The sequence below is a fragment of the Nothobranchius furzeri genome, chromosome 2 (genome assembly GCF_043380555.1).
Source record: "Nothobranchius furzeri strain GRZ-AD chromosome 2, NfurGRZ-RIMD1, whole genome shotgun sequence".
NCBI lineage: Eukaryota > Metazoa > Chordata > Actinopteri > Cyprinodontiformes > Nothobranchiidae > Nothobranchius > Nothobranchius furzeri.
In genome coordinates this window covers 8768381-8796025 of record NC_091742.1, presented here as the reverse complement: position 1 = coordinate 8796025, position 27645 = coordinate 8768381, and the positions used below count along the sequence as shown (strand labels likewise).

Below are 27645 nucleotides of genomic sequence, written 5' to 3'. Positions count from 1 at the left end.
CTTTCAATTAATGTGCAGTCTGGCAGCAATTTAAAACAGAAAGCTTTTTTGTAAGTGTAATTATTAAAGCAATTGATATAGTTCATGTGTGGGAGAAAGCACATCTTTCTGAGCGGTGATCATACTGTGTCACTCAATAATAATAATAATAATAATAATAATAATAATAATAATAACAAATTAAGTAATGCGGATATTTACCTAATAATTGGTATAAAAAATAGAAGCATGATGAACGTTGTTCAAAACGTTGTGGTACATACCAGGATAAAATATTTGGCACTGTAGTCAAATTACTCATAAATGAAATTCAAGTGATGGCAATAATCACACAGTCCTCAAAGAAACCTTTTTGTCTATTAATGCATACTTATATTTACAAAAACGAAAATTGGCTCACAAATTATGTTTGTTAGGTAGGTGCTCTCATTAGTGATTGGTTTGTCCAGCTCCCATCCTGCTAAGCAGCTTATCCTAGTAAAAACTAGGAACGGAAAAATGAATTGATAAGTGAAGTATCAATATTTTGTGTTATGATACTGAGTTGATATTTAAAAGTAGTTTATCCATTTTCTTTCCAAAGTTACATGCCAACATTTACTGCATTTCCTTTTCGTGATGGAATTCAAACGCCGACTGCTAGGAGGCAGAAATTTTTACGACCTTCATTCTGACAGAACGACAAGATCTCAGAAGAACACTTGATGTGTCTTGGAAATGTCTGGCCTAACTTTTCCAATTGAATTGAGTCCTTAAAATTGAAAACATTGTCTTGTTATTAGTATCACAAGATCGTCTCCCCTGTATTGTGAGAGATATTGTAATATGCCCCTCGTATTATGATTTACATCGTATTGTCCCCACTGTTTTGTGATGAATATCGTATCGTGTCCTGTATTATCATAAATATAGTATCTTCTCTGCTTTGTTGTGATAGATATGGTATTGTCAGATTCCTGCTAATACACACCCTTATTAAAACACATATCCTCAAATACTCCCTTGAACTCTGCAATAATAGTCCCAACACTTGTTTTCTCCAGCTAATTGTGATTGTTGGTGTGAGATAGTTATTTGAAATTTTGCACAAGGAACACAACTCAAATTGTTGAATATAGTCTTGTCATAGTGGTTGTAATTTAGATTTCAATCAATTAATCAGTTTTTATTTGCAAAGTACTTTTTATACTGCTGAGAGAAGCAGAAAGGGGTTTAATTGCTCCCTAGTAAAAACAATGTTTAATCCTGACATGATTAAACTTAAAGTGGAGGCAATTATTTCTGTCCCTATGGGGAAAAAAAAGTAAAATATTTTATATTTCCTGTCACACAGTCAAATTGGCAAAAACATGTGCAAGAGGAAAGGAGTTGGGTTCCTTACTTTACATTTACTTGGAGAGGAAATGCTATTTTGGTTTTCAGTTTTCAAAAAATTCTAGGAAATTATTAGTTGCATTTCTCTAACGTCACGACTCTGGATATTTCAGATACTGCTTGATGATCTAAAGTCATTTGTTTAATCCTAACTGGAGACTGACTCTTTATTTATGTTGTAAAACCAGTGGACGCTCCAGTGAAACACTAAAAACATTAACAAATACCCAAGATAATTCATAATAAAAGTGACATTTTAGCTTTAACATAACACTGACGTGGCTTGTAGACTGGCTCTGGCTGGTGTTATGAGAAGTGAGTCATAATCAGTAGCAAGTGGGTGGTTGGTGGCGAGCGAGGGGAGAGGCGGCAGGCGTGTAGCAGCAGTGTGCGGTGCTGTCCTGTGCTGATCTGTCAATGCAGAGCAGAACAGCAGGGGCTCCCCTGAGACTCTGGGTGTAACCACTTGTCTGTTCCCGCTGGAAGGAGGGAGCAGCGGAGGAGGGAAGGACAGAGTAAAGGCAACGAGGAGGGAGCAGGGGGCAGCCGCTGACCCTGAAAGTACACCAGATTAAGAGGAATAACAAAAAACAGTCTTTGCAGAGCTTCGCTAATATGCGTGGTAATTTAAAGACTCTCCAAAAAGAAATGTCAGCGATGTGTGGGTGGGAACATTTAGTGTGTGTGTGTGTGTGTGTGTGTGTGTGTGAGGGAAGGAGACTGATGCACACATCAACAATCTGCACAGTGGATTCTTGTGGGGAAGTATTCTCGGCTTCTCAAGCAAACAAGTGGTGAGGCGTGCAAAAGGAATTTCAGGCCCTCTAAAAGATGACCGCACCACGAGTCCGAGATTAAATCAGTTTTTTTTATTTGCTGAGGTGGCGGTTTCACACTTCTTCCTTGTGGGTAACATTATCTAAATATGTTATCATTTGCCAAGCTTTTTATGCAGCCTGATAAGCTGTGTTTAGGTTAGCACCCCACACGCCCTCATTGTTTAAATCAATGATGCTCGTGCTGTTGTGGCTTGGCAAGACCATAGCAGAGAACACAGCCAGTAGCTCCGGTTGGCACTCGTTCTGTTTCAGCTGGGAGATTGGTTTAGACTCCTGGGATCGTTCTGTTGTGTTTTTAATAAGATCTGTTGTTAGTTCATGTCCGAGTATAGAGCGGCATACTCACGGGTGAGTGGACGGGGGAGGCTAGCAGTGTGAGGCGGGCTGCTGGAACAGGTGACATCTGTGACCCAGCACCACATTGGTGAACGCCAGACACATGCTCCCACCTCAAAGGCTGCAGGCACAGTTTCTGGCTCAGTGGAGCCATGACTACATGTTCATCCCCAAACACACGCATTATTCACGTTTTTTAAAATGAAGATGCTTCAGCGTGTCTTCGATTTAAAACTTGTTCATAACAGACATTTGAACCAGTTTTTACTTTTTCTCTCTTTGCCAAACGTTTATGAAGCAGCGAGCAGCTTTTTGTCAACCTGACAAGCAGCCAGTCCACAGATATTTGTTGATTAATCTGTTTTTTAACTTAACCGTTTAAAACTCAGGACTTCTACTTTCACCGAACATCTGTAGAACGTTTCACACCCATCTTCATTCTTATGCATACTGAGCAAGAGCCTAAACTGAAACTTTATGCAACTTTGCAAAGTGACAATCAGATGATTGATCATAACTTCTGAGTTGTTATGTTTAGAAAGCCATTAGCTGCTTGATAATTGAACTGTTAATTAAAGCAAAAGCTTTAGTTTTCCTTTATCGAGCCCCAAACTCCCATCAGTAGTCCGTTTTCTGTTCGCTAACTAAGCTAATCTGAAATAATCTTTCAAAAGCGGCAAGAAACTCAAATCTGCTTTGAAATGACACCAGATGGCGTTGTGTCACCACAGGGTGGTGGTAACGAGTATGTTTCTTGTAATTTAGTTAAAAATCTGAAAACAAACCCTGAAGAGTTTTATTTTTGTGCTTCAGTTCAGAGGAGAACCAGCGATGAGTCACTTCTGCTTTTGTCAGTCAGACTTATTTTCCAAAATATAACATTTCAAAGAAAAATGATTTCAGCCACTTGCATATTTTTCCAGGTAGCATACAACTGTTCCACCTTTATTTTCTCATGTTCTTCAGCTTTCAAATCGATGTCAGCTTCAGAAACCTGCTGCTGAGATGATGGGTATTTTATTCTGCTAAGAGCAGATCCTTAGCACAGTGGTTCCTAAAACCTTTGGCTTCCAACTCTTTAACTCTTGAACATCCACTGCCATCCCATCTCCTCCGTACGGGAGCCCATCTGTCTAGTTTGTCTTTGCATCCTGATAAAATACACTTGAATTCATTTGTCATACATCAAAGAGCGGTTCTGTTTTTTATTATCTTCCTGGTACTTATTCGTTCTTCCAGCTTTTGTTTCAAAATTTCACCTCCATGTCTCACAGGTGATGGCCTGTTGTCTCATCCCAGAACACAATGAATCAGAATAACTAAATGGGCCATAGACCTGTTTCCTGACCTCTGCCGTTTATCAAAGCCTGCCATATCCTGTAGCTAGATAACACCCCCTTCCAAACACATCACTTTCTACTAGAGGCATGGATGTGTTTCACCATATCTCTAGCAGTGCAGTGCAGAGCATTGCTTGCTTGCAGTCACTGACTCAGGGAGTGTCCAGTGCAGGCCAGGCCTGGATGAGTCAGGTTAATGCCACTGGCTAGCACAGATCCAGCTAAATCTCTCTCATATATATATATATATATATATATATATATATATATATATATATATATATATATGTATATATGTGTGTGTGTGTATATATATATATATATATATATATATATATATATATATATATATATATATATATATATGTATATATGTGTGTGTGTGTATATATATATATATATATATATATATATATATATATATATATATATATATATATATATATATATATGTGTGTGTGTATATATATATATGTATATATATATATGTATATATATGTATATGTATATATGTATATATATATATATATATATATATATATATATATATGTATGTGTATATATATGTATATATATTTCTAGACATGACTGTGTTCGTTACATACTGCTACACAAGAAGAATCAGTATGAGGCTTAAGGCAGTGGTGTAAAAACATTCAAGAAGTTGTTTTACAGGTCTGTGTGAATCTATGTTCTCTTGCCCATTGCAGCTTGACGTGGTTTGTTTGAGCACTGCCTAGGGCTGCACAGTTAATCGTAAAAAATTTGCGATCTCAATTCATACTTGTATGCAATCTCATTTCCAAATGACAACGATTTTAAGTAGCTGGCTAGTTAAAAGGACTGTGTTCTCTGTTGTGGTCCTAACCATGGTTAACAATCATGTTGTCATGTCATATTTTGTTCATAATTGTGGTTTACACTTTAAGAAACATATCTATTTCCCACCTCTCATCCCCTTACAAGCAGAGAGATTATTGTTCAAAATTGTTATTGTGTAAATTATTCAAGCGTTATGTATATAAGAGACGACGAGAGACATTTATTGTTTTCATGTTCAGTGACATCTGTTACCAAGTTGATGTTCAGGTAATAGGTGCAATTAATACTTATTTTACAAAAAATCGTGAGAATTGGGATCTTAATTCTAAGTCAATAATTAATCGTGATTCTCATTTTAACCTGAATTGGGCATCCCTAGCGCCGCCTGCCCAAAATGTCAATGTCCCTTAGGTCTCTGAAGCAGGAAGTTAGGATCGTACGCTGATTGAGAAAAATTGTTTGGGATTCAATCAACGTTTTCTATTTCTCACCCAAAAGCCTTCAGAAAAGCTCTGGCTTTGTTTTCGTTCTGGTGGGTAGTTCAATGAGAATTTTGAAATGGTTGCAGCCTTTTTTTTCCCCTATTGACCAAATTGGAAACCAACATAATCATTTGGGAGTGATAATGAATTAGCCTCAGCTTCCTGTTACATATTAATTGGTGTGGGAATGTTTATCACATAAAATAGGCAATTAAAAGATGTCATCTGAAGCTTTTAGAAAAGTGTTTCACGGTTTTGTGACTTTTTTTGCAGCAGAAGGTAAATCAGCTTGAGTATAAATGTCTTTCTCAGCAACACAGTTAACAATAAACCCCAGAAGAGCACAATGAACCTGCATCACGTAAGGGATGACCAGGTGAGAACATTCCTTTAACAAGCTAAGCGGATATCGTCTAAGAATAATTAGTTGTGAAAAGGCAGGGTGGTGAAGTGTGAAGATGCTTTTTTTTTTTTTTTGCCTTTTGTTGTGGTCGTTATAAATGACATTAGCTTTTGAGTTATATGAATTATTGAATGGCTGTTTTTAACCCATACTCATGTATTTTGATAGGGGTTTTAATCGATGCATTTTGTTGTGACACGTTCTGATTCAAAATAGATTTGTGAACATTCTTCAACGATGATGAATAAATGTCAGAAGACAGCTGCGAAGCGTGGGAGGAACATAAAAGTTACACCCAGACAGCTTTGGGGGACGGACCAGCGGGAAAATACAAATTACAACAATGGCGGAACCTTGTTATCCGCTTCTGCTACTGAGCGTGGGATTTACTCATCAAAATTAAAGGAAGGTTGTGTAAAACTCAACTAAAATACAACATCAACATGTTTCCATCCCAGGTTAGATGGACAAGAAGTCGGTGGTTGTTCCTCCTAACCAGCCAACAATTGAGGAAGGATGAATAAAACTAGCCTGCAACTCTGGCTTTTTTTATTTTTTTTAAATAAAATTACGGCGCTACTTTGCTGCAAAGCTGAGGCGACATCAGGGAGCCTTTGGTCATCTCTTAATCCTGAGATTAAGTGATGGTGGTATAAGTGGTTGTAGAGATGTTCTCTGCACTTTATGTCCATTAAAGCAAAACTCCTTAAGTTTTTTCACGAGTCGCTCCCTAAGGTGTCTGTCCATCAGTCCCCGTGAACTGCAGTGATCTGTGCTTCATCCAGACGCTCCGCATCTCTGCATCGCCCCAGTTGGCCGTCTCAGCTCGTCCTAAACTGACTGCCCGATTTAGATTTTATGAAAAAAAGTATGTTTGGTGTGAGATCAGTTTTATGTGGATACGACAGTGGAGTAAACGTTGTTTGGTAACTTGAAATAATGTGTCCTGAATTAATTTGAAAGTGTGAAAAAGCTATGACCTGATCAAATAAACAAAACGGTGAGAAAAATGTATCAAAAATAGTTATATTTTTTTAATAATCGAATCGTAAGACCCTGAACTGAAACTGAACCGTGAGGTGCCTGAAATGGCACACCCCTAGTTTTAAAGCTATAAGCACGCCCTGTTGTAAAACAAAGACCACCTTCAACAGTCGTGCCGTGTCCCTTTCCTGCCCATAATTCTAGCCTGTCTTTACACAGACCATCAAATGACAAACCATTTTAATTGCTGGTTTGAAGCTTGAGTATTAAGATGTCTTATCAGCACCAGTACTGATGCTACAGGCACAGACAGTGCTCCTCTGATGTTTTACTCCACTTTCCAGTGGCTCTTAGTGGAGGCTCATTTGCAAAGGGTCTCACTGTGGACTCGATGCCAATGCAGAGATTTGTTCTCTTTTTGCAAGCGTCAGATGCCTTCTGTCTGAAATTAATTTGAAAGTAGGCTTACTATTGGCTTCAGAGTCCACTTGCCCTGCCAGACGAGGGTTCTAGAATAGAATAGATTGATATGAGTTTTCCTTTTTTATTGTATAAGTAATCAAATACCAAACAGAACAAAAAGGCCCTTTTCAGAGCTTTTTTGTAGTAAAAACAAGACATTTGGTGATTTCACCGTCTTAAAACCAGTTAAAACCAGAACATTGCCTGATGCTTCCATTTTTGGTTCTTTGATAAACCTTATCTGTGTTTAAAAAAGAACCAAAAATGGAATTTGAAGACAAACATAGCAAGAACGTACAAAAGATTGCCTGATGCTGCCATGCTTCTTCTTCTTCCTCCTCCTCTTTCTTCTTCCTCCTTCTTCTTCCTCTTCCTCCTTCCTCTTCCTCCTCCTTCTTCCTTCCTCTTCTCCTCCTCCTCAAACCTAAATAAGACCCAAAGATCCTTAAACTGCTCCACTTGTTCTCAGATTTGGTATGCCACCTCAACAATTGCAGCACATAATATTAATCAGCTAAAGTAAATTGACGAAGATCTCAATTTTAGACAAAACAACTATTCTCTCGAAGAAGCTTAACTTGATATGAAATATAGGGTCATTTAATTAAACACAAATTTAAACAATGCGTTAGATTACTTATTTTAATTCACATAATGGAAACTAAATTACAAACACTAAGCTTGTTGATTAAGTAACTTGCATAATATTTACTCAGTAAAGTCCGTGTTGCTGCAGTAACTCGGAATCATGAAAGCATAAGAACAGACGCATTCCAGAGAGCCGTTCAAAAGAAAAACCATATCCCGATTTTTGGAACATTTTAGAAAAGGTATAGCAGTAAATGTCTTGTATTCTTATTACTCCTATTAGGGTACTACACCCCCCTCCCAAGATGCTTTACACCCAACAGGTCATTCACCTTTTCACACGCTGGTGATGATGAGCTACAATGTGGCTGCAGTAGCTCTAGGGCACGCTGACAGAGGCGGGGCTGCTGTACAACGGTACCTCTGGTCCCTCCGATCACCACCAGCAGGCAAGGAGGCTGAAGTGTCTTGCTCAAGGACACAAGTGCAACAGACTGAGTGAGGCTTGAACCTGCAACCCCTCAGTTATGATACAAGCACTCAACTCCTCTGTCACTGTCGTAGAGACTCTTACCCCTACTTCACACTGGAAGCGTCAGCGGAGCAGAACGGTTCACTCACAACTTTTGCTGAACGCCAGGGAGAATCTGCCACGGAACGGCTGCTCTGCCGTGCTTCTTGCTGGACTCGCAAAATCACAAAATCCCTCGGGTTTATGCCACCTGAAATTAAAACAAAACTAAGAAAATCATGTTTGATATCGCTGTTTGATGTCTGTATGATGTTGTTCCTCTCCACTAGCAGGATTAAGGCCATAAAAACACACCGCTGCACATTAGTTAGTCTTTATTGGTGTGTATGTTTTTGTTTTTGTCCAAGAAAGTGAATTTGTCATGGGAAAAAAACAAAATGTTGTCAACGGAATTAACACTGCTCGATGCAAGTGCTCATTTAAAGATAACTTCACGAGTAGACGTCTCATAGATGGTCTTAGTCTGGCTGCAGATGTTGCCTTTCTCACCATTTATGAGACCCGTAAAATGCACCAGCATCTGGCATGTATTTTGTCAATAAAACAACATGTTTGTTAAGCTAAAGTTTGTCATCACAATAGAAAATTCAATCACATTTGAAACTAGGATATTTGATAATATTGGTATGCCGTGAATCTGCTTTAGCTGTTTTTTTCTAATTACATTTATCCTGACGATTTTTATTTACATCTCTTGGAATTTGACATGAAACCCCTTCAGGACCTGTGAATAAAACAAAAGGAGGAGCAGCGATTACCTTCCTCAAATATGATCTGTCGCATTTACAATATCTCACTCCCTCTCCATCTGTCACAGTCTCTTTATGCTTCCTTTCATTTTCACAAGAGCTGCTATATGAACGCAGACAGGAATGTACAGCTATATTATATCAGCGCTCCCTTGATCATTAATATTCCTTGTATTCAATCAGTCTGCGTGTCCCTTTTCATGCTCACGCAGTCAGACACTTCTCTGAGCTCAGGTTTGTATGAGGTGGCAGGCTGCTCTCTCCACGAGGCGCTCAGCTCCCACTGGCCTTCCAGATGGCCGCTCTCCCTACACCCTGCATCAATCCCATCTCTAACCTTAGGTCTGCACATAAAACACACATTTAGAAATTAAAAACGATCTTGTTCAAAGTTCTTGATTAGGATTGAGGAGGTTATGTGAAAAAGGGCAAGGCTTCATGTTGAGCTGTGTTTTTATTTTCTCTTGAGATGCAAGGATATTTTTACATTTTCTTTGGATTATATCAACCTTGGTGAGATGTCTGTATGTGTGGAGCATTAAAGTTACCTTCTGATTGCTTAGTAATAATCACGTCAGTAGTGGAAACACCTTAGGACGCACAAAAATACTGTATTTTCCTTTTAAGCTGTCTTAAACCTTGGCTCCAGCCGCCCAGGTGTCAGCGTTGGAAAAATAGAAAAACCGACTTGAATTTTCTAAAACATTGATCAGTAAATTATTCAGTGAAAGTCTGCAGATGGATGTGCGCTCTTGTTTTGTAATGCCCTTTTTGGCATTCACACAGCATCTTGGACTCGCTCAGGGAGTTCTGCAGGAGATCCACTGCTTTGCTTCTTTCATGTGCTACAGTATGGGCCGAGTGTGCTGCGTGCGTGGGCGTAGCTTAAGGTAGAGCGCCACACTCGATGAATTTCTTCCACTTGGCTGTCATTCCTGAACTTTGATTCCAGCTACTTGTTCATCTTTTTAATTCCCTTTCAATCATCGCGCCTTTCAGTCGTTATTGCAACAAGGTTCAGCTATTCAGAAGACGTATTCCCGCCCGCCGCCTGTCCCGGCGGAGCCCCTTTTCATTAATGCATCTCATGCTTGCCGTGCTCCTCCATGTTAATAAATTCCTCCTTGCATCCCCGGTGAGTTCCTCTGTGGTGTGTATACATAAACTCCCATTTGTTGTCCCTATCATGCTCATCTCTCTCACTGTCCTCCGCCTCTTCCTGTTCTCCCTCTCCCTTTTCACCACACGCTCTGCACCCCCCTCCAGCGTCTACCCCGCACCTCCCTCATCTTCTTGCACTTCTGTGCCTCCCTACTGGCCTCCAACCTTCCTGCAGGGTTGAATCATTCCCGTTTCTGCTTGCCTTGTCACCTTTGGCCCCCACATGCATCCGTCCGGGTCTCGTCACACGGTGACGGCGCTGGCCGAGGTGACATCTCGCTGCAGTGCTACAGGCGTCTGATGTCCGGCGCCACTGCTGACCCATCCCTCACTCTAAAAACACTGACATCATCAAAGCGAGACACATTTGTGCCACTGGTGTTTAAGTTGACAAGTATGGAATGAGCAGTTTTTATCCATGCCGTTTCAGATCTGTACAGGAAGTATTTTTTTGTGTTATCAAAGTCAAATTGTCGCTGGATCCATGTCATCTTCTTTTTTAAAGGTCTATTCATTTGTATCGGCAGGTTCCTCTCTTTGTATTCTCCATACGTAGGCCCACATCAGCACTATTCTCTTCACAGCTTTCCTCCACAAGGGAACCACAGATCTTCCTCGAACTTTGCATCAAACGGCATACCTCACATAACACCGCACATGCTCGTATCCACTTTAAACAGCTAGAACCTCCAGCCTTGCACAAGTGTTCACAGTTGAAAACCTGGGTGGAAGATTGAGTCACGGTCCTTCTGCTTGCGTAAGCTGATGGGCAAGCCGAGTGGGGGAAAAAAGGGAATCAAAACGTCCTTATGCTGGGAAGTGAGTGGGCTTGAGCCGTGACGGTGTGTGTTTCTGTGATGAGCACATGCAAATCAAGTCAAACCAACCCGAGGCTCATTAAAATTAAAAATTTTAACAATACGTCAGAAGGGACAAAAGCCTTCTTTTTTGTTACCCTTCATATTGTTCCAGGGAGTTTTCCTCTCCACTGTCGCTGCATGCTTGCTTAGTATGAGGATTGCTGTATAGTCACTGACACTAGTCAGTGACTTGATGCAATTTGCTGGGTTCCTTATATAGGAAACATTATTTCTGATTGGCTTAATGAACTGTGAATTGGAATGTTTATTATGTGAAGTGCCTTGAGACGACTCTTGTCGTGATTTGGCGCTATATAAATAAACTTGAATTGAATTGAATTGAAATGTGGAACGTAAAGGCGTAACGCGGGTTGACGTTATGCGGCTGGCTGCGTTGTGTGTCTGTGCTCTTGTTGTGTATTCTCTGAACACAACGTAATGCGAGTAGATTATTCTGACTGACCTGAGATGACTCCTGAAATGAACGGCTGCTGCGTTCCTGGAATTTCCTGGAACTCTGTTTGGTTTCTGCTCACCGAATTAAAAGTTTCAAAGGCAAAACAATTTCCTCTGATTCATTCATTTGAAGTTCAAGTATTTGTGTCACACACGTAAAGTCCTAAGTTTAGTTGCAATGTGTTCCTTTTTTGGGACAATTATTGTGTTCTTTTCAAATTTAAAATCCTAAATGACTTTTTATGGATGTGCACACAAACCAAAGGGTTTATTTTTATTTTTGATTCAGTTTTATACCCAAAGGACGGTTTTATACACAGCTTCTTCATTGACTTTAACTCTTCTGGCACTGAATTTTAGCACCACTTCATTCGTCTTTAACCTTTCAATATCTCCTCTCTGTCAAGCACATTAATGATATTGCAGTAATAATCAGTTTACAGTTGCTAGAAATAAAGTAAAATAGCTGTTTTATCTGGGCGTAAAATGTTGCTTTTGTTTAACGTTTTTCTTTTGTTCTATAAATTCACAATTTTTTTTCTCATTATTTTGTTTTAGGGTAAACTCTTTAAAGCTGCAAAGGCAAATTAGGAAAAACAAATGAGCTTTTTTTCTTGCCCCTGAACAGCTTTCTAACATTGTATAATAATAAATATATTGTGGAGATTAACTCATTCACTCACTGCCAGCCGTTTCCTGATCGGTAAAGTCCGTCGCTGCCAGCGTTTTTCAGCATTTTTACTGTTTTTTAAGAGTCACAGAACGTTGTGCGCTAGGATGATGTTGACGCCAAAACTACCAAAACAAAGAGGAGACTCACCTCTTACATCACGCGCATATCTGGCGTTATCCGTTCTTTCATAATCTGTTGTGGAATTGTGATCGGCAGAAGCTTTTCTGGTTTTCACCTCATTTTTTTTTACAGCAACGGCCCAAAACGATCTAACACATGGATTTTCTGCTTCCTGATCACGTGACGTGTGACGTACGTGGTTGAAGATCGGCTTTAGAGCTGGGATGTTTGTTCTATCGGTAGGGGGGCTCTTTCTGACGCCCACACAGTAAAAACATGCTAATGGCAGTTAATGAGTTAAAAAACAAAATGAAAATTATTAATAAAGCCGTTCTCTTGCATTTGTCTAAAAAGCTCATAACATGTTGGTCTCTCCAAACCATAACAGTTGTGCACTGCCCTGTGTCATCCACTCATTACGCACTTGCGTATTAAGCAACAAAGCCACTGTGAGAGTTTCTCCGCCCAGTAATACCAGAACAGGAGGAACAGCCAGCTGCTACCACTTTAACTTTAGGACAAACTACCGGAGTTCGAAAAGAAAAACACTGTTTGAAGTCACGGACAGCAAAAGATGTTTAAACCTAGGAACGGTGACTGGTGTTTAGCGCTATCTCACTTCCTCTAGCATCGCGGGTTTCCGGTTCCAGCAGAAGTGTGTCAGGGGAGATACCTGAGGAGAGGGGGGAGTGTTCCGTGACAGCGTATGCATTCAAAACCTAGAGTGTTCTGTAGATTTGCTATAACAGCTTTAAAGTCTGACAAATGAAATGCTCAGTACATCTAGTAAATCTGGAACTTTCTTAACCTAGAAAATGATTGGTTTTATTAAATAACAGTAATAATGACACAAATGACCCTTGCACGCTTTAAATTCTCCACCAGGGGGCAGTAGACTGGGTGTGGCAGGTTTATGATGAAGGTACTAATCCTAATTATCTAGATGCTGGAAATCCAAAAGTGGTTTTATGTGATTTTACATCAAGGGTTTAAAATTTCACCACTTTATTAAATGTGGATTTAATAAAACACAGTTGTATAAATTAACTCAAGTAGTTTGAAATCAATTTATTTGAATCTTCCCTGCAGTAGCATCGCTGGCTGTGCTCTTAAGGCTCCATGCAGGTGAACTTTATGAGGGATTTACGTCCAAAGTTCAGTCGTTTCAGCCCCATTAAATGTCCGGCCACAATGAGAGCTGAACAAGGCGTTTCGTTCTTTGCAGACATAGATGCTCAGTGTTTAGTAGGCCTTGTTTTAATGTCAGTTTAATTTTTATTTAATATTTTAAATGTTGATACAACAGCCTCATGTTGGCTGCTGTTCTGGCTCCCACCTGGAATTATTATGAGGAAATGTAATTAACAAAAAATCAAACAAATTATAATTACGTTACCGGTCATCCACATTAAAACGTTGTAAAGAGTTTGCCTTTACTTCCCTTAGTTTACTTGCAAAGGACATCCGTCACAGGAACATCTGTGGAATTGTGCAAACAGATAAGGAAATCTTGCACCGTAGTCCTTATGGTTTATTACCCATTACACCGTCGTCATTTCTACTGATACCTGTCTGACCTGTTATTTTATTAGGTCTAAAACCTTCATTACATTAGAAATGGTACGCAAAGGATGTTTTAGAGTATCCATAAAGGCACTTTGGGACAGCTGTCCTTGAGGAAACACCTAAACCACTGGAATGCTACTTTTGGTGACTGGTTGTAGACACACCAATGTAGGAACTTATTAGAATATTTAAACAATATGTATGACTTGGCAAAGTTTTTGAGACATTTTGTCGCCAACAGTTGCAGCCCATTTGTCCTTAAGCTGAAACTTTCCTCCATTCGGGTTTTGACCTCGTTTTTGGTGCATTGTTTTACTTGATAGATTGGCAGAGGGGCTGCGAATGCCTCTGCTGGTTTTCGTGAGCCCCAGTCAGCAGTCGAAACCGTAGAGACGGAAAAAAGCAAAGACCAGCCCTTTCAGCCATCTACTGCTTAGACTGATGGGTCACATTATGTGCAAAGAGGACCGGGGCTGTGACAGACGGTGTTCATTAATGCTCCAACTTCTGCTGCAGAGGCCAATCAAGAGGCTTCACACTCAAGCTCCCTCAAAGACTTAAACGCTGTCACACACGCACACGCGTCCATCCGAGCCAACCGTACAGGCGGGCTAAGCGTAGGCACTGATGGCTTCACCGCCTCGATTGATGGGTGCTTAGAAAGCGAGCAGAAAAAGGAAATCCAGGGCAAGCGAGACTGAGGGTGAGGGAGATGGAGCGGCTGGTCTGCCCCGTTCATGACCGTCTGATAGCACGAGCTTAGCTTCTGCTCAAACATGCAAAGCTTTTACATTAACCCACTTGCCACCCAGCTGTTTCCATTAAATGCTTCAGTCCTGAAAATGTCTTCTGCTGCTAGCTGATTCACAGCCACTGTTAAAGTTGAAAAGCTCCCCACCTTTAGGTGTGGAGTTATGCTATGCATTCTGTTTTACAGACATTCAGGCATCCACAGGGAGAGCAGTGACAGAATTAGTGTTATTGTCATAAATTGCATAAATATCTGCCTCTAACAGGAACTGGCATAGCTGCTTGTGGCAGAGTGTGAATTTACACTTACCGCTGTGTGACAGACTTGGCAAAGAAAATAGCAGTGTCTGTCATATTACTCTTGTCTGTTTATGCTGCCATTCAAATGTTTACTTCCCAAACAGCCATCTGAATGGAAAGCAGCAATATGAGCATTGATTTCTGGCCTGTTGGGCGGAGTGGTTGGCTCAAAAGCTGGACAAACAGTTGGGATCCGGGTAAACAGCTCTATTTTGTAGACAAAGAGGACGATTGCTGACTGAAGCACCACGGTTCTGATCTGTCCTTGACCCAGCTAGTGGTTAAGGCAGCAGTTGGTAGCACTGTTGCCTCACAGCAAGACTGTTGCAGGGTTCAGATCCCAGCTACCTTTCTTTAAGCATGTAAGCATGTTCTCCCCATACATACTGTCTTCCTTCCATGGACCCAAAACTTGCAAGTTAAGCTAACTGAGGACTCACAGTTGCTCGTGGATGTGAGTGAGTGTGCGACTGCTGTGTCCTGTACCGTTAAGTAGTGACTACATATGTATCAAAATGACCAATCAGATGTGATAGTTCCATAAAAATATGAAATATCAACCTGATTGACCTGTGAATGTTTAATCAGAAGATTCTAGTTACTTTTACTTATTCAGGGACCATAAACACACTTCATATTAATTCAGACAGAGTTAAGTATATAGGTTATAAAAAATAATTTATTTCCATTTGCCTAAACTAATAATTTCACATTATACTGAACCGGGGCAGAACTTTGTTTTGGATTAGGAGGCCAGACAGATGGTGTTTTTGTGTCTGCAGATCAAGTTGGTCAAGTTGTTGGTGAAACACTTACCACTGGTACGTTACAATCCCTCTGATGGACTGACGACCTTTTCAGGGTGTCCCCCACCTTTCCCCCAATAACTGCTGGAGTTGGGCACCAGGACAAGAAGCAGTACAGTTTGTTAATCTCTGTGAAACCAATAATACATTTAATCTTTTATTCATTATGACGTTCTAAAGTGTCATAAATTTCATCTGAAATCACAGGAACTTAACATCCAAACCAGAGTGGGAAAAGTGCAGTTTTTACCATTTATCTCTGGAAATGTCCATCAGAATGTTGAAAAAGAAGTAAATGATGGCCAGGTGTTAGAAGATGTTGGCAGCTTTGTAACATATAAGCATGAAAATTGGGTCTTAAATACATGGGAGCGGGTCTAAGTCTCTGGGCGACACCGTATTAGTCACGATGTTTTCTTCTACGGGAGCCGGTGAGGACAAAATGCAATTACTGATTTGTAACAAGCAGTTACAAAACTTTTGTCCTCCATAAACGTCGAGTTACACATTTAGTAAGTAGTAAGTACATTTTATTTATATAGTTCTCATCACAGACAGAAAATCACAAAGTTCATCACATAGATCAAAACCAAACAAATAATAATAATTTACCTTTTCACTCATTGCCACTGACAGGGAGTCTGATGTTCTTGTCATTTTGCTGGGGATTGCGCTCCCCGGGATCATTGACCCTAATGACCATCTGTTGGTAAGGTCTTACTCTAACCCCGGCTTTCCACGGGAGCCGTCAGCAGCACGTTACTGCAGCAGCACGTCATAGCTGCTGATAGGAACCGCTGTGATCAACAGAACCTTTTCCACCGGAGCCGTCGGCAGCCGTCAGCAGTGCGAGTTGGCCGCGTCTCAGGAGCAGCATGTCGCGGCCTTTACGCGCCGGTTCTATTTTCTACGCGCGACGCCTCTGAAACGGTTCAATTTCGACATTTTTGGGGAAGGAAAGACAGGAAATCGGACGCGGAAATGGAGAGAAGCTACCGAGATTTTCAGAATAAAGAACGTGCTGCCTTCCGGTTGCTTTACTTTTAAAAAAGGTTACTAACTGTGCGTCCCCGTGAGAAGTTATCACCTAGCTAGCGGTCTCCTTTGTTTTTCAGGTCCGTATTGGCGATTATAAAACGGACAGAACATAAAACACAAACCATGTTGTAATTTTCTCCTGCTTGTTGTTGTGTTTACTGACAAAGTCACTCGTGTGACTTCGTGCTCTGTCGGTGACAGCTGCTCCCCTGCTGCTTCGCGTCTCATGGGAAGGGCCAAGCAGCAGCTTACGCGAGCAAGACGTGCTGCTGCAGTAACGTGCTGCTGACGGCTCCCGTGGAAACCCGGGGTAATCCAAAAATGCCACTTGCTTGCAATGACTTAGGTATGTACTGCCCCTAGGGCTGCAACAACGAATCGATAAATTCGATGAAAATCGATTACTAAAAGCGTTGGCAACGAATTGCGTCATCGATTCGTTGTGTCGCACAACTCTTCCAAAAGCGCCCCCCCTTCCCGCCCGCCGTTGCGCGCAGACCAGAGCAAGTCAGATCAGCGCGAGGGAGAGCCGGCAGATCAGCGCGAGGGAGAGCCGCAGATCAGCGTGAGGGAGAGCCGGTACCGGCAGATCAGCGTGAGGGAGAGCCGGCAGACTTGCGCTGCTGCGAACCGGTTCCGCATTGTTGAGCAGCGATCCAGGCAGCTGCTTCCAGCGCACGGTCCATTCTCAAAGTGGCGCAACCAAAAAACTATAATTAGCACACGATCGTTCATGTCCGCACATGTTCTCTATTTTCTGTCTTATTTGTGCCTGAAGCTCGCTACTGCGGAGCTCATCACCTGTGCTGTGGTGATGTGACCTCAGGCAGCATCGAAAACGCGCTCTGCGCTTTTCGGTCAGGAGATCCCTTTGATCTGCTCAAAAGTAACTGGTGAGGCGAAAAGGTAAGAATCCAGGCAACAGATTTTCTGGAGAATTAAGAGGAGACGCAGGAAGATGAGAGACAGACAGGACAGGAAAATAGTTCAATAAAAACAAGAAAACAAAACAAAGTGTTGAAAAGTAAAATGTAGGTAGATTTATCTCCACTACACGTTTTTACCAGTAAAAAACAATAAGTTCTACACATGTAATATTTATACATCTGATACAATTCAGATCACCTTCAAAACTCAGTCACACACCCAGGGCCGTTTCAAGACATTTTGGGGGCCAAGGCAAAATGCCCCCCCCCCCCCCCCCCCCCCAATAACTGGGCTCCCCAGAAGCCTCTGTGTAATTCATGCCCTCTCCAGGAGTATTAGTTATACAGTGTTTGTAAAAGCCCCTCAGACATTACTGACATGTTCTAATATTATCAGATGAAAAACTAAATTATCAGTCCTGCTGTCTCATCTGCTGCTTTTCTAAACTTGCAAAAAGTAACAAAATCATATGAAAGCCACTATTTGTGGATTCTGAAAGTTTCCATGGAGTGTGGGACAACTTATTTTTTCATTGATCCTATCGTCTAATCTCACAGCTGAAACAAGCATCCTTAATAATCTGTGCACAGGAAGCTTACCGATGCTGTAGTAAAACAAAAGGTATAATAATTTATTATTAATAAAACCTTGTTGCAGCACTAAAGCAGAAAAATTAGATTTTGCATTAAATATGCAAAATATTTACATATGAATTGTTTTAGAGCCCTTTAATTGGCAGAATCTGATATTAATTTAGTTCTTACAGAAAATGGGTCCCAACATGGTTTGTGTGGCGTTGCCATAGTGTGACGTCATAGGCACAGATTCCCTGTCCTCTTGTTTGGAAATGGAAATATGGTCACCCTACATTAAACAAACTGTCCACCCGGGCTTTTGCACTGCACAGAGACGCTTCGCTGCCTACGACTGAACGTCAGTTGAGAGTCAGTCTCATGCAGACTGACCAATGAAGAGAGGGCCTCAAGTTAAGACCCTCTCCTCATTGGTCAGTCCACACGAGGTGGGTCAAAGGTTACTCTGGGCGGGTTACGTGTTGTCAGGCATTCAAGTATTGAGTATATTTACTGCATATTACAGTAAAATATTCTGTATGTGACCACATTATGGTGATCCTTAGGTCGTGATGATGGAGCCCTTGAATATTGTTGCCCAGGGTACAACAAAGTGTTAATCTGGCCCTGGTTCCGCCGTCACATTCCCGCAGAAACTGGTTGATCACACCGGGGCCAGACTACTAGCATGTGGTTTTACAACCACAATGTCCTCGGAAGCAAAAACGCTTTTAAAAGGGAGGGAGGAGTCCTAACTGTTGCTGCATGCGTGTTGTGTGAGAGTGCAGTTATATACTGGTTAATATATTTTTGGGTTCAGTTGCTTTCATGTGGCCTAATGTGAGTCTATTTGGGATCATTGGAATGATCAGCAGCATTTCTTTATGTGACTTTATGGCAGTTGCCCAGGGCATCATCGCAAGGAGGATGGCATTCATTTACTTTTGTTTTATTTGGTATTTTTTCAGTCATTTTTGGAAATAGTGATCAATTTTGATTAATTCACAGCCTATGTTTAATTACATTTAAAATAAATGTCAACAGATGAGATCAAACAAAACAGATGAGAATTGCCCTTAAGCTGTTTAACTTGGACCAAGCATTTTAGGTCACAGATAGATGTAGCTTAGGGTCTCTGTCTATACACCTTATAAGACAATTTAGGTGATGGCATGTTGTTTTTCTGCTATTGAACTGTTTTCTAATACTGTTGTGTTAAATAAAGTGAAGGAAGGAGAGAAATAACGTTTCCCTAGCAGTTTTTAAAAATTTCCCCATGTAATCCGATTAATCGATTAATCGTGTCGAGACCCCATCCGATTAATCGATTATCCAAATAATCGTTTGTTGCAGCCCTAACTGCCCCCTATCGCCTTGGAAAATACACACTTTAAAGTGATGAGTGTCTTCTGGTTGGGTAGATTACTGTAAACCAGATGAAGGTGCAGAATCACAAAAAACTCTGCTTGTAATATATAAAATCACCCAAAGACACATTTTAGTTGGGATGGACAGTAAATCTGCATCAATATCGGTATTGGCTGATGTTAGTCATTTTTTAATTTATCGGTATCGGTCAGATAAATATAACCGGGCCGATAGTAACAACCGATATTTTTCCATCTTGTCTCCATTTGTTTGAGTGTTTCAGAGGGTGAGGGGGGTGATGTGTAATTGTTTAGTCATGTGACAGGTATCATCTCAAAAGCGTAAATGTGTGTGGTGTGTACATAATAACGTAAATTCAGCTTTAATAATTTTTCATCCATATAAAATCGGCTGATTTTTGAAGCATTAATGTCAGTATATCAGTTATCGGCAATTATCGGTTATCGGCCATAACCGTGATCTTGATATCTGTATCGGCCCAAATATTTCATATCGGTGTATCGCTACATTTTAGCCTTTGTGATTTAGAACAACACACTGGGGTTTCTTTAGACCTTTGCAGAAACGATCACTGAAAATAACAATGATTTCAAACTACATGTAACCACTGAGTTTGCATAACAAACTATTTAACAATAAATAATTTTTATAGAAAATTAACAATAGCAGCATATCTTATGTAAGACTCTTATGTAAATCTTTCACATCAAACTTTTGGTTGGTTTTAACATTTACTCACATGCTGTTGGTTATGTAAGTTGTAGCCTCTCCTCGTGTTTCCCTAATCACACAAGATGGTGGGAGTCTAGAACTACTCTGATCAGTCTCATTAGGTGAGCTGATAGATCTGACGAAGCTGTGTGAATAGCAGCCGCTGGACAGGTAGCGACCCCCATGGCTGTGTGAGTCAGAGCTCCCTTCAAAGGGCATATTTTAGGAGTCGGGAATAAAAGCGGATCAGGTTTTTGCTCCGTCAGGAGCGGGGTAATGAACTCTAGGAGGCTGAGCATGCTAACGAGTTCATTATTGCTGCGTGGTTTAGGAGTAATTACCATTTTGTATCCAAAGCCAAATAAGACTGGGTAGCTCTTGTCAAATTAAGACAAGTGTGACTTGAGATAAATATTTGTGCAAGTTTGGATGCATGTCGTTGGATCTGGTGACAGTCTGTGGGAAATTCTGATTACCTTCTGCCCCCATAGTTTTATCGTCTGGGGGGGTGGGGGGTGGCAAGTCTTCCTGATGGGGTTAAAACCTCCAGTTTTATTATCTGGTAGAATCTGTTCATCTCAAACTACCTGAATACCTGAACATGAATTAGTGACACACTTATCCGGTGAGTGTTAACTGGTGGCAGACCGATTTTCTCTCTTTTTTGCAGTTTTTCATGAGGCTGGAAACTGCATGATCCTAATAAGCAACCATGTGTTGAGCTCACATCAGATAAGACGACTGGTTTTGGTCTCAGAAGATCATCATTAATTATAAAAAAGAACAAGCCCCTCTAGTTGTCTGTTAGTTCACTTATTCCCCTACTTCCCCCGAATTCACAGTCACAACGAAGGATGTGTGAATGTATCCACGGTGAGCTTCAGAACTCTCCTCCGCTTCATTAAATCGCTTTACAGAGGTTGCTCAATCAATTTCCCCGAAAAGACAGATTTAAGTACATCCCAGCAGTTGTGTAGAGGCAGATTGATTCTCTGCAGTGCCGGTAATCGGTGAACATGTAACATTGACACAGACGGTTTAAAGCTAAAATTGGTAGGGTTTGGGGTCTCATCAGGATCTTTAAAAATAATCATTTTCTGTATTTAACTTTATTGTGAAAGAACCCAAAGTGTAAGTTTGTGATCGCCATACTTTCCTCTCACAAGCCAGAATGAATAGTTTCTGGTTTAAATTGTAATTAATTCCCTTCAGTGAATGTTTTATTTCCTCGAATTGATCATTATTGTTGTTTGCGTCTCCTTTGTTTTCTTGAAATACATTGAAATAGGAATGCATTTGTGATGGTATGAATTATAAAATAGTTGTTGAGGTTCATTATCTGCTTCTGTTATGCTGCTCTTTTTGTACCATTTAGTTTTACTTTTGTAGCTATAAAAAAGGGAAATGAAACCTCACCAGCTATTATCACCAATCCAGAAATAGTAAACAAGAACACATGGTCATGACAAAAGTAAAACCTTAGTCTGGGTTCATAAAAGCTAATTGTAAGTTGAGGACCATTACATCTGTGATCAGAAGCACATTTGAACCAGACACAATCCATTAAAACAATGCTGGCTGAATGGGAGCTGTGAGTCCCCAACCGTTTATCACAGAAAGTCTTTGTTATCTTGAGTAAATGGAGATATTACTGAGAAACGGGAGTTCGGCTCACACTGCCGGCGAGCCACAGCACACGCTCAGGCTTCAAGGAAAACATGTTTACTGCTGGAACATCTCCTCTGGAATACCACAAATCAGAAACATGACTTGTTCAATTCAACATGCATGATACTGAAAGGTTTGCCACCCATTATTGAGAAAGACAAGTGGAGATGTCAAAGGGCTGGGCGATATTGCCTAAAATATAAGCAAAATAAAGGTTTAGAAGGTAATGTTTAGTCATTGAAATAATGCTTAATTGGGCACCATTGGTCTCAAATGGCGCTGACCCTTGGGCACGGGCTTTTTAACTCATTGCCTTGAGATAAGGAAAACACTTTATTTCTCACATATGATACTTTTAGTAAAATGTTTGATGTTAAAGCATAATAACCACCGTCTGACACGGACTACATGTTAACAATAAAATGGCAAGCGTTGATGCCACTAGTTCATAAAAAATAACAGACCTGTGATCCTTTTGTTCTACAGCCTGGTCTTCATTAAAGAGGAACATCAGCACAGACAGCTGTTTTGACACTGCAGTGGTAGCATGTGTTGACATTCTTAATTGTCAAATGGGAATCATCGACTTTTGCAGCACCAGTTTTGTTTCTGTGCAAAGCACAACTAATTCTACAGAAATTGTATTTATTCAAGGTCTTCCTTACCAATTTTAATCCAAGAAACAAGTTTGCTATCTGTTGTTTTAAAGTATCTAATGTTTGCTATTTTCTTTTGGAATATATAAAAATGGAGAATGTCATTGCTTTTTCCTGATGTGCACAGAGTAGGGGTAAGTTTCTCATCCACTAACACCTTTGAGCCCCACGATAAATTCCATTGAAGAATTTTCTCAGTTTCCCAGAGTTTTCTGGATGAGCTGTGATGCTTTAGAAACACATGGGCTAAATTCCTAGTGATTACATCTAGTTGATGTTCAGGGAACAACCCTTGATGTATGAAGTGTACTCAATGTTTTACTCACTCACATTTAGTTACTTAAACTAAAAAAAAAATGTTTAGAAATTTCTAAAAAAGTCAAACAAACCATGGGTGCACACATGGGATTTGGGAAGTTCACATCTAGTGTTGGGAAAATTACGTAAAAAAGGTCATTAGTTATAGTTACTAATTACTTAGTCAAAAAGATAACTGAGTTAGTGACTGAGTTATATTATTATATAAGTAATTAATGACCAGGGAAAGTAACTATTATTTTACTTTTTTCATGAAAATATGAACTCCATTTACTGTAAATTACCACAATAGTAAAAATATAAAGGACTAAAGAGACTGGAACATAACATGCATCTCCAATTGTTTATTTTGAAACTGAGTAATTGAAATAAAGGGGCACCCAACAGGAGGAACTACAAACAGGAAACATTATACTAACCTAAACTATTCAAAAGTCACTGTTAGGGATGTGTATTGGTGAAATTATGGTGATACAATACACATCACGATACAGGGGAGATGATACGATAAATCACGATATATTGTGATACATTCAGTCAGACGATATCGATTTTTTTAGACTGGATTTATCATAGGAAAACTCAATAAACAGTCCAAACTGATACGTAACATGTTTTACATGAGGTATCTGAACCATAACAGAGGGATTTACACTTCATTGGTGGAAACGAAACCCACTGCACACTGCTGCCAACTAGCGGTCGGCGTTTGAATTGCACTAAAAGAAAAGAAAATACACAAAATGTTTGCTTGTAAATTCTTCCAAAAATTAGATACTCGGCTTTTGAATATCAATATAGGAAATATTCAGGAAAAATATCACGATATATTGCCATATCAATATTTTCTTACATCCTTAGTCACTGTGTGATATGAAACAAGACTCCAATCAACTCATGATTTCAAATAGAAAACACCTGCAGGGTTCTCTCAGTCTAAGTTGAATTACAGAAAAAACAAATGACTTTTACAAGATATTCACATTTATCTGACTCTCACTTGTATGTATGATTGGGTATTTTTATTAGCATTTATCTAACCCATTGTCTAGTAACAGCATGTCTATAAATAAAAATGCTTCAAAAAATGACACTAAAACAGACATAAATTTGACATTTTGAGGACTAAAGAAAAGATCAGGAACACCAATTTGTTCCAGTTGGATGACTGGAGGATGATCTAGAAAGATAGAAGAGCGTGATGAAGAATTAATAATCCGACGTCTGAGCGGTGAACAAGCGAGCGGACCTTCCTTACATGGAAAGTCCCGCTGTTACATCAAGAAGGCTACGGCTGCGCACCGCAGAGCAGATTCGTGCCTGGAGCAGCAAAACTGTCGTCTTCCTCGTTCCTCACTGGCCGTGATGCGCTTGAATATAAACACCCGTCGCTTTATAGCTCCCTATCAGCTGATGACAGCTCCATCATACCTCACTGCTGAATTACAGTAACTCACGTATTTTCTTATCAGTGATGGAAACGGGGTTATGAACAAAGTGATTCATTGGATTACACGTTACTGACGTTTGTAACGCCGCTGTTTTGAACGCCGTTATTCCCATCATAAAGATATCAGTTTATTTTTCCACTCTGAAATGTGGAACTTGCAAAGAAACACAATTTTATTGTAGTTGATTTTTACAAGGTGAATATTTTGTTGCTAGGCAACAGTTTTTGGCATTCGATGTGAAACCTTAACCAAGGGCGATGGTGAAAGAGGCAGCTGGGGTGGCGTGCGTCTAACAAAGCATGGGCAGATCACAATAGGCTATATGGATAAAATGGCTATCTGCCGAGGCAAAAATTGGCTGTGTTGTTTTGAAAAATTGGCCCACATGCCGGACAGTTGATTACCACAACAAGATCGGTATGAGTGGTCAACATTACAGCTTCTGATTTCTGTAAAACTTCAAGTTTCCTTTTTAGAGTTCTGAAAGGGATGCCAGTGATTTGTTTTTCTTGGATTCAAAGATGTAAAGTAATGCTGCTGTTTAATTTGATTGGTAACATGTTTGATGCTTTTGAATCGGCTTCCTCACAAACGTCTCCCACTAGCAACCGTAATTGTCCATGTTCTCTCAACACTGCTGTTCTTCTTTGTTCACTCATCATCTTCGGCGTGCGGTAGCAATTACCAGCCTCTCTGAGCCCCCTGGCAACTAGAGCGGAAGTCCATGACACTGATGCAGAATTTCCTTAACACAGTTCCCCATTTGAGCCCATTTTCTTTGTCAGATTGGGATTTCAGATATTTATAATCTGGAGGCACCGACTAACAGTATTTGCAGAAGCAAAATCAGTTTAGAACATGCTTTTTGTAATGGCTTTGACTGTGTACGATGGCCCGCAGCCTTGTCTTGAGTGGTGGAAGGATGGGTCTAATTTTGGCTAATAGGTGACTCAGCCACCATCATCGTGTGTCCCTCAGTGGGCTGCAGATGGTTGGCGATATGTGGGTGCAGGAAAGCCACAGTTACACACAATGCATCAAGCCTGTGACACACGCAGCCAATTCTGGCATTTGTCAAGCCACATCCAGCGAAAGGAGGGAGGACATAATGAGACATGCTCAGTTATAGGTGAGCAAAACACAGAGAAGGAGGTTAATCAGCGGCCAAGCTAATCGAATCATTTGTCATCAGATTAGATTAAAGCTTTGAACCTTCCCTCAGGGAGCTGCAGAGAGATGACTGGAGCATTGCAACTATCAGATAAATGTGAAATTATACTGTGGGATAAGTGACTCGGCATATCTGCACGTGCTTGAAGATCAAGGAATGAATCATTGTGGCAGTTAAAATGCTGGGACGTTATAAAGGTATGTTTGGCCCTGAGTGCTGGCTGCAGGACGTGCAAAGGAGAGGGGGGGGGGGGCACCTAGTAGGGAGTGTGACTGAGGCCTGGCAGGAGAGCTGCAGTGCCTAGTTTACATTCCACAGTCGACTAAGCTTCACCAACTTCTACTCTACACTCTCTCTCTCTCTCTCTCTCTCTCTCTCTCTCTCTCTCTCTCTCTCTCTCTCTCTCTCTCTCTCTCTCTCTCTCACTCACTCACTCACTCACTCACTCACTCACTCACTCACTCACTCACTCACTCACTCACTCACTCACTCACACACACGCACGCCCACACACCAGGGGCACAACCACCTGCTTTCAGAGGGCTATGCAGACACAACAGGCACCCCCAAGTCTCGAACACCCCATGTGTTGATGTAGGTGTCCAGATTATTTTATCTGATGACACCATCTAGTGGCTGACAAGCATATCACACCAAGACGTTGGATAATTTTCGTATTTACGACCCAAAGAAACGCCTCTCGCTCATGAACGCACTCCTCTAGCCACAAAAACAGAGTTAAAACACGTTTTTATAATAATCACGTCCTTGTTTTGTTGTGTTTTCATTTATTTATATTACTTGTACGTCGCTTTGGACAAAAAGTGTCTGCTAAATACATAAACATAAACATACTTACTTTTCCATGAGAAAGATCGCCGATTCTGCAGTAAGTAAGGTACGGCCTTAGTTAGAGAAAACTCCGGTTAGCAACTTTAAGAGTATTTGAATTGAAATGCACTTCCAGTTATTTTACCTCACATGGCCTCAAAAAACAGACATGAGAAAAGGTCAGAGGTGAAAAAGATGTCTGGGAAGAAACGGAGGGGCACCGAAATACTGACACGCTGCTCTGTTATTAATTACATAATTTACACATACACAAATGGACAAGTACACACCTGTTACATCGCTTTGGCGCACACACACACACACACACACAGGAACTGATATTTTTGTTTCAGTTTTTCAAGAGCATAGATCAGCACCTCCTCTGTGTTCTCTGTGTACAAATTTCCCTTAAACTCTAAAACCCTCCATCATAAGCATTCTCTACATCAACACTGTGGAGCGATCACTCACCGTCTCATCTGCTCCACCTCACCCCAGCCCCCTTTCCATTTCCAAGTAACCTTGACAACAGCGTCACTTCATTTTACTGTGATGGAGTGTGGAGGAGGAAGGGAAGGCACTGGGAGGTTGTAGCATGGAGGAGTCAGTCCCAGGGGATGAGCAAGCTAGTTTACGAGTGTACACCCCCACCCCCCAGAGAGCGATTACCAGAGGTCAGATCTCTGGTCTCGGGGCTGTAGCTCTGCTGAGTCCTCTGTGTGTAAACTGTCAAAGATCAGCTGCGTGACCTGAGTCCGTACGAGGTTTGTTGGGGTAGTTAGGAGGTAACAAGTGTCTGCTGCGTCTGAGCCTTTGGAAGATCAAGGTGAGCTTTAACATCTGTTCAAGAAATCAGATTTTCACATGTGTTGATTTGAGACAGCAGCTGTTCTCTGGAAATTAAAAGTTCTTCAAATATTTTCTTTTGTCAAAATTTGGTGGAAGTGTTTATCGCTGAAATGATGCTTGTTACTCGGGCGCGTGACCACCAGACCAGTTTAACATCAGCTTACGTTTGTAAATGAAGATGCTCTAGGGTTATGGTTAGGCAACATTATCACCACTCCTTTGAAGGGAACTCTGCTTTATTGTTTCACGTGTTTCACATTTATAGGCAACTTGAGATAGAGATGCTACTTGTGTCCTCATTTCCCAAACCTCTGCTGTCCTTTTCTTACCTTACTGTGTTTTTTCACAAGCAAACTACTGATGGTTTTTTAACTCTTCATTGCCTTCCATAAAATGACTCTAGAGTTACAGAAAGAAGCGTGTTTACATGAAGGATCTTATGGACACGTCATGATCAGTTT

At 40.6% G+C, this 27645-nt stretch overlaps 1 protein-coding gene across 4 annotated transcripts in view; it reads left to right on the top strand.

The window, feature by feature from the left end:
- fut8b (fucosyltransferase 8b (alpha (1,6) fucosyltransferase)) overlaps positions 1-27645 on the top strand; it is a 138520-nt gene that overhangs the window by 16368 nt on the left and 94507 nt on the right. The gene's annotated exons all lie outside the window — the stretch shown is intronic.